Source organism: Armigeres subalbatus, unplaced genomic scaffold (assembly GCF_024139115.2).
Source record: "Armigeres subalbatus isolate Guangzhou_Male unplaced genomic scaffold, GZ_Asu_2 Contig1299, whole genome shotgun sequence".
Taxonomy (NCBI): Eukaryota; Metazoa; Arthropoda; class Insecta; order Diptera; family Culicidae; genus Armigeres; species Armigeres subalbatus.
Window position 1 is genome coordinate 151,899 of NW_026942064.1, and position 17,525 is coordinate 169,423.

General features: G+C 41.7%; 1 protein-coding gene across 1 annotated transcript in view; it reads left to right on the forward strand.

Moving 5' to 3' along the window:
• The window catches only part of LOC134202596 (vertebrate ancient opsin-like), a 128,473-nt gene that overhangs the window by 21,967 nt on the left and 88,981 nt on the right, over positions 1 to 17,525 (forward strand). The gene's annotated exons all lie outside the window — the stretch shown is intronic.

A 17,525-nucleotide genomic window follows, 5' to 3' on the forward strand; every position in this document is an offset into this window, starting at 1 on the left:
CTTTTATCCTCAGCTTACACATCCTTGCGATGATTGGCTGCCACCCAATCACGCGTTGACGCATCTTTCCCAACACTATGAAGCCGGTTCCCAGCTTGTTGGTGGTGCCACAGCTTTGGTAGAAGGTAGCCGCTCGATGCCCGCTTTTCCACACTTTCTGTCCTGTCCAGCAGATTTCCTGCAGCGTAACGACGTCGAAGTGGCGGGGATGTTATTCATGGTAGATTATCCTGTCGCAACCTGCGAAGCCTAGCGACTTGCAGTTCCATGTTCCAAGCTTCCAATCGTGATCCTTTATTCGTCGCCTAGGTCGTTGCCGATTGTATCGAGTCGTATTAACGTCTATGTCGTTCGTAATAGTTGTTTTTAAAGTCGGCTTATTGGTCCTGCGCAAACCTCCTGTCTCGTCGGAGGGCCGTCGTGTCAGGGCTGTTTAGCGTCCCACCTAACACCAGGACTTGGGCTTGTGCGCTTTGAGCGGCACACGGTCGCTTTGGCGGAGCCTACTTGCGGATACATGCAGCTTTTTATAGAGGTTTAACAGGGCCCACTGTCAAACCTCACCACACCCTAGGCAGGCGCCACAACTCGCAGATGGCCTGGGGAGGATTGTCAAGCCCTTGGACATAGTCCCTGCTGCCAATCCAGAGATTGCGAGTTCGATTCTTGGTCCGATCTAGGATGTTTTCTGGTTGGAAACATTCTCGATTCCCAGGGCATAGTGTATCCATTGTACTTGCCACACAAGATACATATTCATGCAATGGCGGGCATAGAAAAGCTTTATATTAATAACTGAGGAAATGCTAATAGAATACTAATAGTTGCTAATAGTTGAAAACAGGGCCAAGTTCCAGTTGGAATGTAGAGCCATTAAAGAAAAAGAAATTACTATCGATTCCATTGGCAACAACACATTTTGGAATGAGTGTGAGAATGTATTTGTGAACAAGATTATCAAGCACATGCCAAAAACAAGCGAAATGGTTATTGTTTGTGATTAAATTTCAGTGAAACTACGAACTAAACATTCGGCCTTGGCATTTATCTTGAAATTCTTAAAAAAAATATATTAAAACACAATTAGAGGTGTCCACCACCGGGCCACGCCGCCATCACCGACATTTTTTCAACGGCGGCGCTCTGCTGCTTGAATTTTGGTAAGCCGCTCATCTATAATTTTACACACCGATTCAAATTTGAAGAAGTTCGCTGAATTTTCAGTAGATATTCCGAAGATTCAGTAGAATTTCTCAATGAATTATTGGCAGTGGCTGATCTACCCGCCGCTTCCATATCCAGGCGCTATAGTATATGCGCAAAATAGACACAGAGTATAAATATGTTACAGCATATATGACGTAACAAAAAGGCTCCGTTCGATTCGACTCATTTTTCCATCACTTTTTAAAATTACAGGTCGTCGTTACTACGGAGCTTGAATTCAATATTGCATACAAGAAAAAGTTGGTTGTAAAAATAGAGGCTATTGAACACAAAAATATGCGTTCAAATATTTCCATGGCATGTAATTTTCAGAATTTTGAACTGTGCAGCATGAGTTAACCGCCAGAAATTTGTAAGGCGAAAGACATCTAACGCGGGTTTTCTCAAAATTAGGAACTTTTCATAAAAAAATATTTGATTCCGCTTATGTAGGAAGGTGTCCGCAACTACGCCTACCAAATATTTTTACGATGAAGGTGCTTAATTTTGAGAAATCGAACCTTAGATGCCTTTCGCCATACTGATTTCAGAAAGTTAACTCCTAGTGTGCCGCTGTGAGCACGCTTAAAGTGGACGATTCATTGATCCCCACAACATCACGGTGAAACTCCGAAGAACTTTTCGTGAGAATTCAAAAATAAAACCTTGACAATTACAAACAATTTTCCGTTGAAATTTCATTTGAATTGAATTGTCATTTGGCCGAAATGTTCATTCTGGCGAAAGTGTAGTGGTTTCGTTGGTTTGGATTTTGCAAATGATGAAAAGTAAACAATGGCAGGGAATGCTTTTAGTGGCTGCAATTTTCCGGAAATGACAGTCAGAAGATGCATTTAGGGGAGTAGATTGTTGAAAAAATAAAAGCATTCGGTAATTTCCGGTCCAAATTACAGCTTCCGTTTACACTTACCCCGCACTTCAACTTCCCTCGGTATACCTTACTCGAGATTTGTCGAGTGTGCGGAAATGAAGCACCCTGTTGTCATTGGACCACTCGAATAGATATTCGAGCCTGTGGTGAAACCTTGTCATTTCTGGACAAAACTTTTCCTATTTTAACGGTAGAATGCGTTTTACTGAGCACTCTAAATCTTGAAGCATTTGCAGCTAAGCCTCAACTATCTCTTATTGAGCCATTAGCTCTCTACCACGCTCATAATAATCGAAATCATAATTGAACTTTGTCGAGGATAACAACTCATGTGGAAATTGGTTAAAATGAATCTTTTATGTTTTCTGTTTAGCACATATTTTCAAATCGTGATGCAACTGCTCACCCGGAAATAATTATATCTAAAAGATCATAAATTGCTTCGAAAATCAAAAACATGCTCCTTCCAAAACATTGCAGTACATACCCACCACTATATACTCTGCTATAAAAGAAATCACGTTTCCAGATCTTAGTTCAGACTTTATTGCCAAATTCTGCAATCAACATTCTGTCTACAGATTGGCAAAGCTGTCAATGTAAAATTTCAAAGGATTTAGCTTCCCACCACCATGCATGCACCGTTCTCGTTGCTGTTGTTCGAAACTTGAGCACAACTTTTGCTTTTCCTGTCTTCTTCCGCTTGCATCGTAGGAAATCGCAAAGCGCTTACAACACTTCTCCTGAAAAGCAAGCGGAAGTCATTACGGACCGAAGGAACGACCGAAAATGCATACCGACGATAGTGCCAAATGGGATCCCGTTCAATGTCTCTCGTAGTAGCACAACAATATAGGTAGGGTAACGGTACCAATAGTGAAGGTATCAGTAGATCCACAAAAGAAAATATTACATTTACAGTTTAATTATCTTAGCTAATAGATAAACTAATAAATTTGCTAACAAAAATAAGATTGATGTTATTTTACATCAAAAACTACCAAATGATGGTTGCACCACTAATGGGTACACTATTCCTTTGGTGGCGGTAAAAATTAATTTTGGTTCCCATAGTTGTGCTATCCATTGATTTCTTAAGAAACTTGCCAATATTGGTACAGTTGCACCACTATTGGTGCAAGGTAGTCAATTTTATTATGAAAAATAATTGTTTTCAATAGTTTCTCGGGCGAAATCTTAGGATAAGTTGTATTTCACAGGATATTTAAAGCACGACGCATCTACTGAAACCATCATAAAGGGTATAATTATGATCAATCTCATTAAAACCCCACTACCTCCACTATTGGTGCTACCTCCACTAAGGGTACGGTTACCCTACGAATGTACATATATGCGAGTTCTGAAAACGGTCCGATAAGTTTACTTCCCGCACCAACTGTGCACATTTTGGTTTGCCTTGGTTTGCGATGCGAAGCTCTGTATGTTCTGCCAGCCGGCATTCCGGCAGAGTGCACTTCCTTTATCTAGTGAGAATCAATGGGAATCCACTGGTTATGAGGATGATGATGATGATCTGATGGTCTTAATTGGCCTAACCGCCATGATATGGCGTGCTGTAATTGATCCGTTTTGTGAACATTAACAAATAACTTTTATCCTTCAATATGTTTACTCTTGCAAGTCTTAGACAAATGAGAGGGTTTACGAAGCGACCTTTACGTGGTATAATGAAGTATGCATAATGTATCTCTCCCAACCAGCAACACATTTTCTTATCTAATGAGAAACATCAACGTTTATTTATATTTTTCATTTAGTAAAATAATCTAAACCAGTTTGTATTTTTTATTTGAGAAAATATCTAGGGGAACTGCTCCTTGAATCCGTACCGTGTACCCAAATCAATACCATCCGAAAACAAAGAATTGGTGTGTAAATTGTTTTATTTCTCATTTTTGTGATTTTTTTCAGCAGTGAGCACGCCGGAGAACAACAAAACACGACACAAATTGAGCCTAAATTTCCTTTTTTGCGAATGTTTTTGATATAGGAATTAATAATGGAACAGATACCCTATGTGCAGTGGCGTAGCCACGGGGGTGGTTTTGGGTATAAAACCCCCCCCAAAGACAAAATTTTTGGAAGAAAATTTTTTTTTCGAAAAAAAAAATGTTGAGAAAACCCCCAGACCAATTTTCTGGCTACGCCACTGCCTATGTGTAAGCAGTTTTGTGGGTAATTTTAGAGGGTTTGAAACTGCACAATGAAATCAGATCAAAAAAATATCATACATGGCCTCATCACTTTTATCTATTAGCTATTATATTATCTTTACCTCTGGAAAATGATGATCATGTGGTCGAACTAGTTGTTCAACTTTATTCATTGTTCTTGAATAATTGCAGTACTTTTATATGTTAAGTAGCAATGATGTGTGCATAACGGAATTATATATCCGCTTATAGATTTGCATATTAGTAGTAAAGGTTTCCCCAATAAATTTGCAGATTAGTTTTATCCTGGTCCATTACCACCGTTTTGATATTGGCGTACCAAACATCCTAAACACTACATGCAGCCACCCACGACCATTATATTTGCTTTCAATCACAACATCTGTTGCCGCATAATCACAGAGTCAGATAATATGCTTTTCTCGCATTTCCATAGAAGATAACGGCGTGTAATCGGATCGGATCCTATTTACAGCAACTTCAAACACAGTTTCCTGGGTAATAATTTTGAAAGGCTATGGTTTCGCTTTATCAACGATTACATTCGTTGGATTACATTGCTTGTTAGTTGTGAGCACTTTAGAATATAGTTTCTTTTTGTGAATGAATTAGTTGAAAATAATACACAAGGAAAGCTTTGAACAAAATAGATCCATGAAATGAGCAATGGGAATGTCACTCTCCAATAGATGTTTTTTTTTTCAATAGATTTTGGTGCATGAATATGACGTACTACCAAAGCAAAATCGATTTTCAAAATATTGCAGATCTGTCAATTTTTCAAATGAGCTTATAGTTGTACTTGAACTTGTAGTTATATAACAGCACAATTTCCATTTACTTTAAGGTGGTTATACAACAAAGCCACAAATCGGCCATCTTGGAAACCACGTGCTTTTTCTAGTGATTTTCCAAGAGCATTGGGAGAACCACAGCGCTTATGGAGATGAAACATCCGTAAATCGTTTGCTCACTTATGCTAAAAAATCGACTTTAATTTCAGCATTGTACGAAAATTATTACGCTAGATTTGAGATTTTGATTACAAGAGTAGAAAACCGTGTGGTGAATTTAAAATTCACCACATGGCTTGATTGTATAATCACCTTAAGTACAATTTTTGTATCAACGGGATGCGTGGCTTCCGTTTTGAATGGGGTGCCCTTGAAAACGCGAGTTTTGCTTTCAGTTTTGGATTTCGTGAGGATTGTCCTTAGGCAGAACGGATGCGAAAAAACGAACAGTGAGTGGGGGGTGACTATTAGTAATGGACCCCTTAAGGTCACTCCTGACGGAATCCAAGTTTCAAAGTGCTCGCGTATTCGTGAGCACACCACTCGATACAGAGGCGTCGCACATCTGTCATTTTTGTTGATTTAGCTTTGCTGCGTCGCAGCATGCGTGGAATATTGAAAATGACAGCTGTGCGTTGCTTCCGGTTCGAGTGGTGTGCCCCCGAAAACGCGAGCACTTTGAAACTATGATTCCGTCAGGAGTGACCTTAAGGGGGGTCGCTAGAGTCAGACTCATGAAATATTGCCATTCCGTAGCACCAGATGACAAGTAACAGTTATCAGCAACGCGTTCCGTACATTAAACACGCTAAAACATTAATTTTTACTACTCAAATAAGTATTTTAAATGAAAGTACGGTACCAAAAGTACCTACAGCTGGAACAGGGCCGAGTCGATTATCGACGTTACGTTCTGGAGTCCTGGCCAAACGAGTAGTTCGAAGTGGAGGGTAGATGATGGCTACACTCACAGCGACCACCTGGTGGTACACTACAGTATCGACTATGCGACCAGCATTCAGCGGACAGAAGAAGGGGCGAGGCCTAACCCTAGTATGTGGAAGACATCGTACTTCGACGACGAGGTATTTAAGGAAGCGCTCCGCCGCGAGCACAATATTCTCGGTCTGAGCGGCGAGCAGCTGGTAACAGTACTCTCGCGTGCATGCGATGCCACCATATGCCTAGGAAAGTACACTCTAGGAATGGGAAGCCACCGGCTTACTGGTGGACTCAAGCAATTGCGAACCTGCGCCGCGCCTGCCTACGGGCACGGAGGCGGGTGCAGCGAGCATGCACAGAAGAGGAGCCTGTCGAATTACGGGTGGCGTTCGTGGCTGCTAGAGCCGCTCTGAAGACTGAGATTAGATCAAGCAAAAAATCAGAAGTGTTATGTACAAGACACAACCGCCCAACGTAAACTACGTGAGGCAGATTTGTTCATTGTAGTGCCATCATACATGAATATTTTTAGAAAATTCATTTGATTACTTATGTCACTGGTTTTGAACAAAACTAGCGTATCTTAAGATATGAAAATTGTTGGATACGACAATTGTTTAAAAAATTTACTATGAAAACCCAAATTTAGTCCTCAGTGGTAATGATGCCTTTCTTGGATCCGAATTGCCTACATTTGGGTTTTGAAGCATTTGATGAAATATTTCAATAGAAGAAGCCCTAGGGAAGCATTCTCTTTTCCGTTTGCAACATTTATTATTCAGAAACATTCCAATCATAGGCATATCTTGTTTTTCGTGCATCACTAGAAATCATAAAATGTCAATCATGTACCAAAACCCAATTAATTTGGTTGTGGTGCGCGAGTAGTAAATGTTGCGGACGGAAAAGATAGTGTGTGTTATTACATTCTAACTCCTACTGTCTGGCAGTGTTGGTAAAATCTCAAAATCTCAAATCTCATCGGCGGTTCAAACCATGCGTGAGTCAAATCTCATCAGAATTATGACCGAGAGATTTGCTCATGATTTGAATCGCAATTTGCATCATTGCATGATATTTACGTGTTCTTCATTGTTGAATGCATTGAATTAACTATTTTTCGTCTAAAACAATGGCTAATAATTATACATAAACAAAACATACGTCTCGATTGCGTTTTGACGCTTCTTAGAACGAAATCATTTCTAGATCAACACTTGAAAAAGGCGTAACAGCCAAAATTTATTCCATCGGATTCCTTATCTACATACATAGCTATATACATAGACAAAATACTGGAGAGATCAAATTTTGGCTGTTACGCCCTTTTCAAATGTTGGTCTAGATTTTTCGGTGAGTGAGCGAAGCGATGCGATTCTGGCCGAGAAACTCAAGCGCGATGCTTCCCTTACAAAAGCGCAGGTGAGTTAGCTCGTGCATGAAACCTCGATGATTCAGATTTAAGTATGATTTTACCAACACTGAGTGTTATTATGGATAAAATATTCGAGCAAACGTTTTATTAATATTTTGTAGATCCAGTTGAAAACCGAACTGAGCTCTCGCGACAATCGCATTTTCTTTCATTTCCGAATGTCGCGACTGCATCGCGAGTGGTGCGCATGATGGCTCACGGTTATGGCATAGATGCGCACTACTCGCGATGCAGTTGCGACATCCGGAAATAGGAGAAAATGCGGTTGTCGCGAGAGCTCAGTTCGGTTTTCAACTGGATCTACAATAAGACTTTTGAATCAGGGAGCAAGAAGGTGATAGCTCTATTGTATCTCATATAGCCTGTTTCAAGAACGTATGCGTTCCGAAGCTTTTGTCGTGTACAATAAGTACCGCATTATTGCACCCACGTATTATAAAAATATCTTAAGTGCATTCACACTTCCTGAATCAAAGTTAAATCCTTCTGATTCAGGCGCGCATTTAATTGGACAAAATATTATTAGGCCGATATAAATATTTTTTTTAAATATGTCTTACCCCCATTGTTATTTTGCTCAAAAATAACAACTTGAGGGGCAACAAAAAAAAAATCCGGTAAATTTTGAGAACTTTCAAAACATTCTTCAACAAATCCGAGGAGTTTTTTTTATTTAATTTTTTTTCCATTTTAATATTTATTTTTTACTAGCAGACCCGTCGAACTTTGCTTCGCCTAAAATTGATTTATTCTCTGATTAAGTCTCGAGTTATGCAGAAATTTTTGGTTCATTTGTATGGGAGCCCCCCTTTCCAGAAGGGGGAGGCGTTGCAAACCACCACAGAAACATGTCTTCTCTTCCAAAACCTCCACACGCCAGATTTTTTTCCATTTGCTTGATCTCGAGTTATGATGAAATTGGTGTTTCATTTGTATATGAGCCAGGTTTCAAAGAGGAGAGGGGTCTCTAACCATCTTAAGAACCTTCCCCGGCCCCAAAAACCTCTGCATTCAAATTTTCATGCCGCTCCTCCCCTTGACTTTGCGGAGACCATAATTTTTAATAAATATATGTAACGGCCTTATTAGTTTTCAGTTTGCAAAAAAATGCATTTTCCAAAGTCGGTTTTTGATATAAATTGATTGCATTATTAGCAAAGGCATTGGCATTGATAACAATTGATCGTCTCATGCCTGCACAAACATGCCCCATTACGCATTTTTGTTACATTTGTTTCGACCGCGGTCACTGGTCCGGCTCCATTGTTCTACTTTTTGTGCGAAACACCGCACAAAAAGGAGAGTCCAAAAGCCAACCGGACTGAACGGCGACGGCCGAAACGAGACTCTTGCGGACAAGAAAAGAGGGTGCTGCCAAAATGATCCGACACCCTATTTTAACATTCATAACACAAAGTTTCAATATAATTGACAAATTGGTAGAGAATTTCCGAATCGATTGATATATAAATCTCAAAAATCCATCGGAAGATAAAGGCGCTATTAAAGTTCAAAATCTTACATGATTTCGTGACGGTCTCGCAATTTGGAAATTTTCATTTGTCACCCTGTATCCGAGTCTTCCCCTTAGACGTAGTTTACGTCAAAAGCCTGCTTCGAGGACCTGTGTCAAAGTGCCAACGCGAATCCATGGGGTGACGCCTATAGGGTCGTAATGGCCAAGACACGTGGGGCGATGGCCCCTACAGAGCGGTCTCCAGAGATGCTGGAGAGGATCATCTCGGGGCTCTTCCCACGTCACGACCCAAGTCCCTGGCCTCCTTTTGTGGAACTGCCAGGGGCCAGGGTGGCCGACGAGGGAAGAGTAACTGTGGCGGAACTTGCGGGGATTGCTCAGTCCCTTAGTGTAGGTAAGGCGCCAGGACCATAGTGACTCTCGACGTGAGGAATGCTTTTAATAGTGCCAGTTGGCCAGAGATTGCAGATTGTATACGACACGGAGGCGGGTCGGAAGTGCGTTGACATAACCTCAGGGGTTCCGCAAGGTTCCATACTGGGTCCGGTGTAATGGAACGTCATGTACGACGGTATCTTGAGGTTGAAGTTCCCGGTGGGCGTGGTAATCGTTGGCTTCGCTGACGATATTCCGCTGGAGGTCTACGGCGAATCGATCGAAGAGGTGGAGTTGACTGCAGCCCACTCGATCGCAATTGTGGAGGAGTGGATGAGTTCCAGGATGTTAGAACTGGCTCACCACAAGACTGAGGTGGTTGATGTTAACAACCGAAAGTCGGAGCAACAAGGGGTGATAAGGGCAGGTAACTGCGCGGTCACCTCTGAACGATCCATCAAACTCTTGGGGGTAATGATCGACGATAAGCTCAGCTCAGGTAGCCACGTCAATTACGCCTGCAAACGTGCCTCCACAGCTATAGTGGCATTGTCCCGGATGATGTCCAATAGCTCTGAGATTTATGCCAGCAAGCGCAAGCTTCTGGCTAGTGTCGCTCTGTTCATACTGAGGTATGGGGGGCCAGCTTGGGGCACAGCCCTGCGTATTAACTGCTACAGAACGAAGTTAGAAAGTACGCATTGGCTTATGTGCCTGTGAGTTGCGAGCGCGTACCGTACCGTGTCGCACGATGCACTTTGTGTTATCACCGGTATGATGCCTATTGACATCGTTATCGGTGAAGACATAGAGTGCTTCGAAGTGTGCGCGGCACGAGAGGCATCCGTAGGACTGTCAGGTTGGCCCCCCCCTGCCCCCCCTTTGAAGCATTACTTTCTGGTTGTACCGAAGAGACTATGGGCTTGGCGGCAATGGAAACGGTTTAGCGGGTCGGGGATGTAGTCCTGCCTACCACGTTTGCTGTTGGAGGTGGTCCCCAACCCCGCACTTCCTGGACAACCCAGGATGTCTGTTGAGCAGATTTCCCCTCCATTGCTTAGGAATAAAAAAAAACACTCACACACAGACATCACCTCAATTCGTCGAACTAAGTCGATAGTGTTATATACCACACTATGAGTATCCGGGCCTTTTATAAAAAGTTTGTGTTTGGAGCGATTATATAGCCTTTACGTATACTTTATACACGAGAAAGGCAAATCCAATTATAACAGCCCAAACATTATTAGGGTATCCAATCATGGTTTGAAACAAATGGTGGGTTTCATATGAGCCGTCAAAAAAAAGTTGATTTATTTCATTAAAAGGACATGTTAGAACGGCGCTTTCTAGTTTGTATGGAAGCTTAGTTCATTATCTTTCTAAAAACATCCTGGGTGCACATATTTATGCTTAGTTTCATTGAAAAAACTTAATAATTACATAACTTTGATTCGTACCATGGTTTGAACTATACTGTTCATGGTTTGAACTAAATTCGTACCATGGTTTGAACTACTGCAGCAGCCAGCAGCTCCTAAATATAATACTAATCACATGCATGAAACGCTGAGGAAATCTATAGAAAAGCAAATTTGTTTTACTATTCATCTTCTCGCATTCGATTAGTAACTCGAAACGTGTGAAAATCGTCTAAATTATTGATATGAAAATTGCGATTTTTCATATTGGAAATGTAAACAAAATGCTCCAGCTAGGAGCATGCAGCGCTCCTACCGGCCACCAGCAGAACATGACTGCATTTCCAAGTTCAAACCATGGTACGAATTTAATTCAAACCATGATCAGTTTTTACCTTGTATGAATTTTACTATTTTAACTATTTCAAATTGTTTCTCAATTGTATGATGACGTCAATCGATTACAGATGAAAATAGCGTTCTTTTGATATATTGATCTCACTCCTGTGTCATAAAATGCGTCCTTTATGAGCTTTTTGAAATTATGCCACTGGTGGGGGGGATTTGGCGCAAATTCAGGACGTTTTTTTTTTTTTTTTTTTCCAAGTTCGTTTATTTGGTAGGCTCAGGCGTGTATAACACTTTACGGAGCCATGGTTCTTTGTGATATATACAATCAATATCATTTTATTATACAGTTAATAAGAGAGGGGAAGGAGCCAGCGTACTCGTGGTGACTCGAGGTTAGTTTACAATGTTTAAGGATGGACGGTGCTTAGGATTTGGGATAAGGAAATTTCAGCTTCTCATCCGGGCATTTGGCGTCAGTGACGATGTGGCGTGTCGTCATGCTCGAGGAATGGTTCGACTGGGAGCATCTTCCGGATGGCAAGAGCTATGGAGCTCTACGGAACAAAAAGGCAGAGACTAAACGAAAAAAAAAAAAACAAAATATTAAATTTTGATGTCAGAAGCACAAAGAAAACTATAAATGGCCTGCATATAGACAACATCACGATTTCCCAAAACACCTCGAACTTCCCTGAAGGGTTGTTTACCTCGGGCCACAAGGGTATCCAATAATTGCTCTCTGGAGGCGTCATTTTCCGAGCAGGACCAAACTACGTGATCGATGTCATCATAACCGGCTCCGCACCTACATAAGTTGCTATCGACAAGGTTTATTCTGTACAGATGTGCGTTTAGTGAATAGTGATTGGACATAAGTCTCGACATCACGCGAATGAAGCCTCGACTTAAGTCCTCACCTCTGAACCACGCTCGCCCAGAAACTTTTGGAACTATGGAAAATAGCCACCGTCCGAGTTCATTGTGTGTCCAATTCCTTTGCCAACTTTGAAGAGTGCTCTGACGGACTAATGGGAAAAACTCGTTGCTCGAGAATTGTCTATCATAAACCTCACCTTCCTGTGCGCCCACCTTTGCCAGCGAGTCTGCCTTCTCATTGCCGTAGATTGAGCAGTGAGATGGGACCCAAACAAAGGTAATCTTGAAAGATCTTTCAGCAAAACACGCATCTGCTCTCTTATGTTTGTAAGAAAGTAAGATGCGTGCTTAACAGGTTTCATCGACCGGAGTGCCTCGATAGAACTAAGACTATCCGAGAAGATGAAATAATGGTCTACGGGCTGATTTGAAATTATCCCCAAAGCGAAGTTAATTGCTGCCAGCTCAGCAACATAAACCGAACACGGTTCCTGAAGTTTTTGGAAGGTGGTTGAAGTTACATTGAAAACACCGAAGCCAGTGGATCCGTTGATGCGAGAACCGTCAGTGAAATATCTGTTGTTGCAATTGACATGTTCATATTTTTCAGAAAAAAGTGAGGGAATAGATATTTGTCGAAGATGATCTGGTATTCCTTGAATAGCATGTTTCATGGACAGATCGTATACAATTGAGGAACTGTCGTTGGTGAAGTGAACTCGAGGGGATTATAACACGGAACACAAAGACCTGACGATATGTAGTTGAGATAAACTCTCAGGAATCTTGAACGACAAGTTAGTTCAAGCATATTATCGAAGTTATCTAAAACAAGTGTGTTACTTGTTCCACATTTGATGAGTATTCTAAGCGAGAGCTCCCAGTAACGGTGCTTTAAAGGAGTGACTCCAGCAAGCACCTCCAGGCTCATGTTATGCGTTGAATGCATGCAGCCAAGGGCAATACGCAAACAACGATACTGAATTCGTTCCAATTTGATCAGGTGGCAATCAGCTGCTGAGAGGAAGCAGAAGGAGCCATACTCTAAAACAGAGAGAATAGTCGTTCTATAGAGTTTGATGAGGTCTTCCGGTGAGCACCCACCATGTTCCGGAGATAGAACGTAGAAAATGGATCCTTTTCCGGCATTTTTGTATCAAATATTCAATGTGGAGTTTCCAGGTGCATTTGGAATCAAACACGACCCCAAGGTATTTAGAAGATAAAGATTGGTTGATGTCATCATTCAACAGCTTGAGTTTCAGTTGAGCAGGATACCGCTTCTTAGTAAACACAACCAATTGAGTTTTTGCGGTGAAAACTCGATCCCTAAATGTCTGGCCCAAACAGTCAGATTATCTAAGGTACTTTGCAATGGTCCTTGCAAGACAGCTGCACATGGACCTCTTAGAGAGACCACGGCATCATCTGCAAGTTGTCTGAGCGTGCATTGTCCTTCCAAACAATTGTCAATATCTTTAACATAGAAATTATAAAGCAAGGGACTTAAACACGAACCTTGGGGAAGGCCCATGTAGCTATTTCTGGAAGTTGTCAGAGTGCCGAGTGTGAAGTTCATTTGTTTTTCTGACAACAAATTGTACAAGAAATTATTCAAAATAACGGGTAATCCACTACTGTGCAGATTGCCGGACAGTACTTCTATGGAAACTGAATCAAAAGCGCCCTTAATGTCCAAGAATACTGAAGCCAATTGCTCCTTGTGCGCAAAGGCCAGTTGTATATCTGAAGAAAGCAACGCTAGACAACGCTAGTATTTGAAAGCAATGCATTTTCTTCGACCCAATGGTCGACTCTTGAAAGGATCAGTTTCTCCAATAATTTTCTCATGCATGATAGCATGGCAATCGGTCGGTATGAATTGTGATTAGACGCTGGTTTCCCAGGCTTTTGAATAGCTATTACTTTGACCTGTCGCCATTCAGGTGGCACAATGTTGTACTCCATGGAACAGTTGTACAGGTCAAGTAATCGTCTTTTTGCGATATCTGGGAGGTTTTTCAGAAGATTGAATTTGATGTTATCGCATCCCAGAGCAGAGTTATTCGATGAAAGAAGAGACATAGAAAGTTCCAGCAATGAGAATGGTCCACCCAAAGGACCGGGATCAGTGACTGATTCTCGAAATAGCGGTTCTGCTGGTACGGAATCTGGACAGACCTTTTTTGCGAAGTTGAATATCCATCGATTGGAGTATTCTTCACTCTCGTTGGTGGAAATGCGGTTCCGCATGTTGCGGGCCGCTTTCCAAAGTGTTGTCATTGAGGTTTCTCGTGATAGTCCCTCGACAAAACGTCGCCAGTAGCTACGTTTTTTTGCCTTGAGGAGATTTTTGAGTTTTCTTTCGAGCCTCAAATACTCTTCAAAAAGCTCGGACCTTCCGTGTTTACGGAAGGCCTTGAAGGCACCAGATTTCTCAGAATACAACTTAGTACATTCATCATCCCATCCAGGAGTGGCTGGTCTTCTTATGACAGATGTACTTGGAACGCGTCGTTTCTGAGCTTCTAGTGCGCTTTTTTGAATCAACTCAGTTAGGAATCGATATTCATCCAAAGGTGGAAGAGTATCAGTTGATTCAATACCAATTTTTACCGCCGATGCTAATTTTGGCCAGTCAATGTTTTTCGTGAGGTCGAAAGGAACATTAACTGGCTCAGATCGTTGATAGCTACTTTGTGGTAACTATCGGCATATGATCACTACCATGGGGATCTTGAATTACCTTCCACGTGCAATCTAATGATAGTGAATTTGAACATAAAGACAGATCAATACGGCTTTGTTGACCATTTGGTCCTATTCGAGTTACTTCACCAGTGTTCAAAATATTCAAATTGAAATCGTCACACAAATCATAGAAAATAGGCGCTCTATAATCGTCATACGTTTCGCCCCATCCAATACCATGTGCGTTCATATCACCCAATATCAATACTGGAGATGATAGGAGGAGACTGCGCTCCAAAAATGTCGACGATTAATAGAGGCATTTGGAGGAATGTACACTGAAGCTATGCAAAGATCTTTATTCTTCACATTTACTTGGCATGCGACGATTTCTAAGCCGGGAACAGTCGGAATGGGAATTCTGTAGAAGGAGTAGCATTTTTGATCCCCAAAAGAACGCCACCATAATGATCATCCTGATCTTGGCGAATAATGTTAAAATCGTGGAAGTTGATTTCATCTTCAGAAGAAAGCCATGTTTCACAGAGTGCAAATATATCGCAATCGGAATTGCGAATCAAAAACTTGAACACGTCTAATTTATTTTTCAGACTGTGACAGTTCCACTGCAGCACAGTGATTGTATCTTCGGTGTTCGCCGTATTATCCATCGAAAGATACAATTTCTGCAAGAAGGGCCATGAAACAGTCAATTGCTTCAGATAACTTTCAACTGTTGGAATAAAGAGGTCAATGATTGGCCTCAATGAATTCGGAATATTGAACAAGTTCAAAAACGGTCCACAAGGTCCTTAAAGGAGATCAATCCTCGCTTGGACGGAATACTTTTTCTAGAAGTGCGAATTTGTTTTTTCTTTCGTTGATTCTCCTAGCCGGATGTTTCTTCGAAACATAGGATTTAGGCAATGGCGGGAATGTCTTACTGCAACTAGGATCAAAAGAAGCAGTAGGGACAGATTGCTTCGGGATTTTAGAAAAAACCCCATTACCTTCAGATTTTGGCAAGCTTTTATGGATGACTTTTGTTCTCTTACGGCGCGATCCCGGGGAAGACGGTTGCTTCCTCTTTTCGGGCACGTGTACCTCCGCAGAATCATCCATGTCGGCTGCGTCAGAGTCCAATTCGTCAATTGATATGGAATCATAATAATCACTTACACGAACGGTGGCTGAAATAGCAGTCGATGCAGTGGCTGTGGCGGATGTGTCTTGCGACCTAACCATTTCCGCATACGACTGCTTGGAGCGCTGTACCAACGAGCGCTTCACTTTTTGGTGCGCTTTTTGTACACCGGGCATTCTTGCAAACCATGGGGAGGGTTCAAACCACAATAAGCACATTTTGTTGCTTGTTGCTGGCAGAACTCCTCCCGATGTCTTTCTGAGCATTTGCCACAACGTGGTTTGTTGTCACAAAACTCGGCAGTGTGACCAAGTTGTTTGCAGTTGGTACAATTAAATACCCTTGGCACAAAAAGACGCACCGGAAACAACATATTTTCTATATCGACATACTTTGGAAGCATCGAACCGGCGAATGTCACCCGAAGCGAGCCTGACTTGGAATAAACCTTTTTGCCATCTACCGTGGCTGCTGAATGCAATTCCTTGCAGTCCAGAATATCCACGGTAGATTGCAGGGCGTTCTTTAGGCGACCTTTCCCTGCAAGCACATCCTTGCAAGTCAAGCTCGCTGCGTTGATTACGCCTTCTATCTCGACCTCCCGCGAGGGCACATAAACTAAATATTCAACATTGTACGCCCTGTCGCCAGCAATTTCATTCGCCACCTGGTATGTAGGTGCGGTGATGCGTAGTTTGTTCCTGTTGATCTGGCTAAAATCAAGCTTCGGAAAACGACGCGTCAAATCTCGTTTAATGCCGAGAAAATCTAGGCTTTTTACTTTCTGCCGAAAGTAAACAACCCAAGGCCCAGGCGAAGCCGCATGGTACAATCGAGTGCGCCCTCCATCTTTAGCAGGCACACTGCCTTCTCCAGTCTCGGCCTCCATTCTCACCCCGCAAGGTGGAAGGATAATCTTGCTTATACTAACTTAAAACTAATAGCAAATTAGAAAAAAAACTTAAAAAACTAATTTGATTAATTCTAAGCAGTCCCACTCTGTATCAATCAGAAGGAGAACAATAAAAGTTTTGCCACTTATCTGCCCCTGCTGCTGTAGGTAGCAGCAGTAACAATAGCCTGCTTCACTGGCGTCGCCAGAAGCAGCTACTTCACTCGCCGACAGCGATCGCCTTGGATCCGTAGGTAGGCACCACACAATAGACTCGCACTACCGAACACAATCCGCGATGAGACACAGCACACACGTCTGGCTCGTTCGAACTATCGGCACGGAATGATCAGGACGTTTTTAAACCGCTTTATTTTATTACTTAAACAATATGTACGAATGTTTAAATAAACTCTATCACTTCCAGTATACCTAAATATTCCATTCATACTGTTTTAGGTTCATTTCCTGCCAATGAGATGGTAATTTCTACTGATTTCAAAATGGTTCAAACCATGATACGCTTCACTAGTTCAAACCATGATTGGATACCCTATAACAATTTTTGTGAGCAAGTGGTAGAAGTTGAAGAAGGCGGGTTGAAGTTGAGAAGTTGAAGAAATCTTTCTACACAGCGTAACGCGGTCGATTTACAAATTTTGAAACGACACGCGGTATAGTAAGGAGAGACGTAAGTTTTACGTCAAAAAATCAACAACTTCGATCGAACTTTTGCTAGTTATGTTTTTTACTCATTTACAACTAATCTTTTTGAACGCTATTAATTTGACACGATTTATGTTATTTCTTTCATTCCAGATATTTAACGTG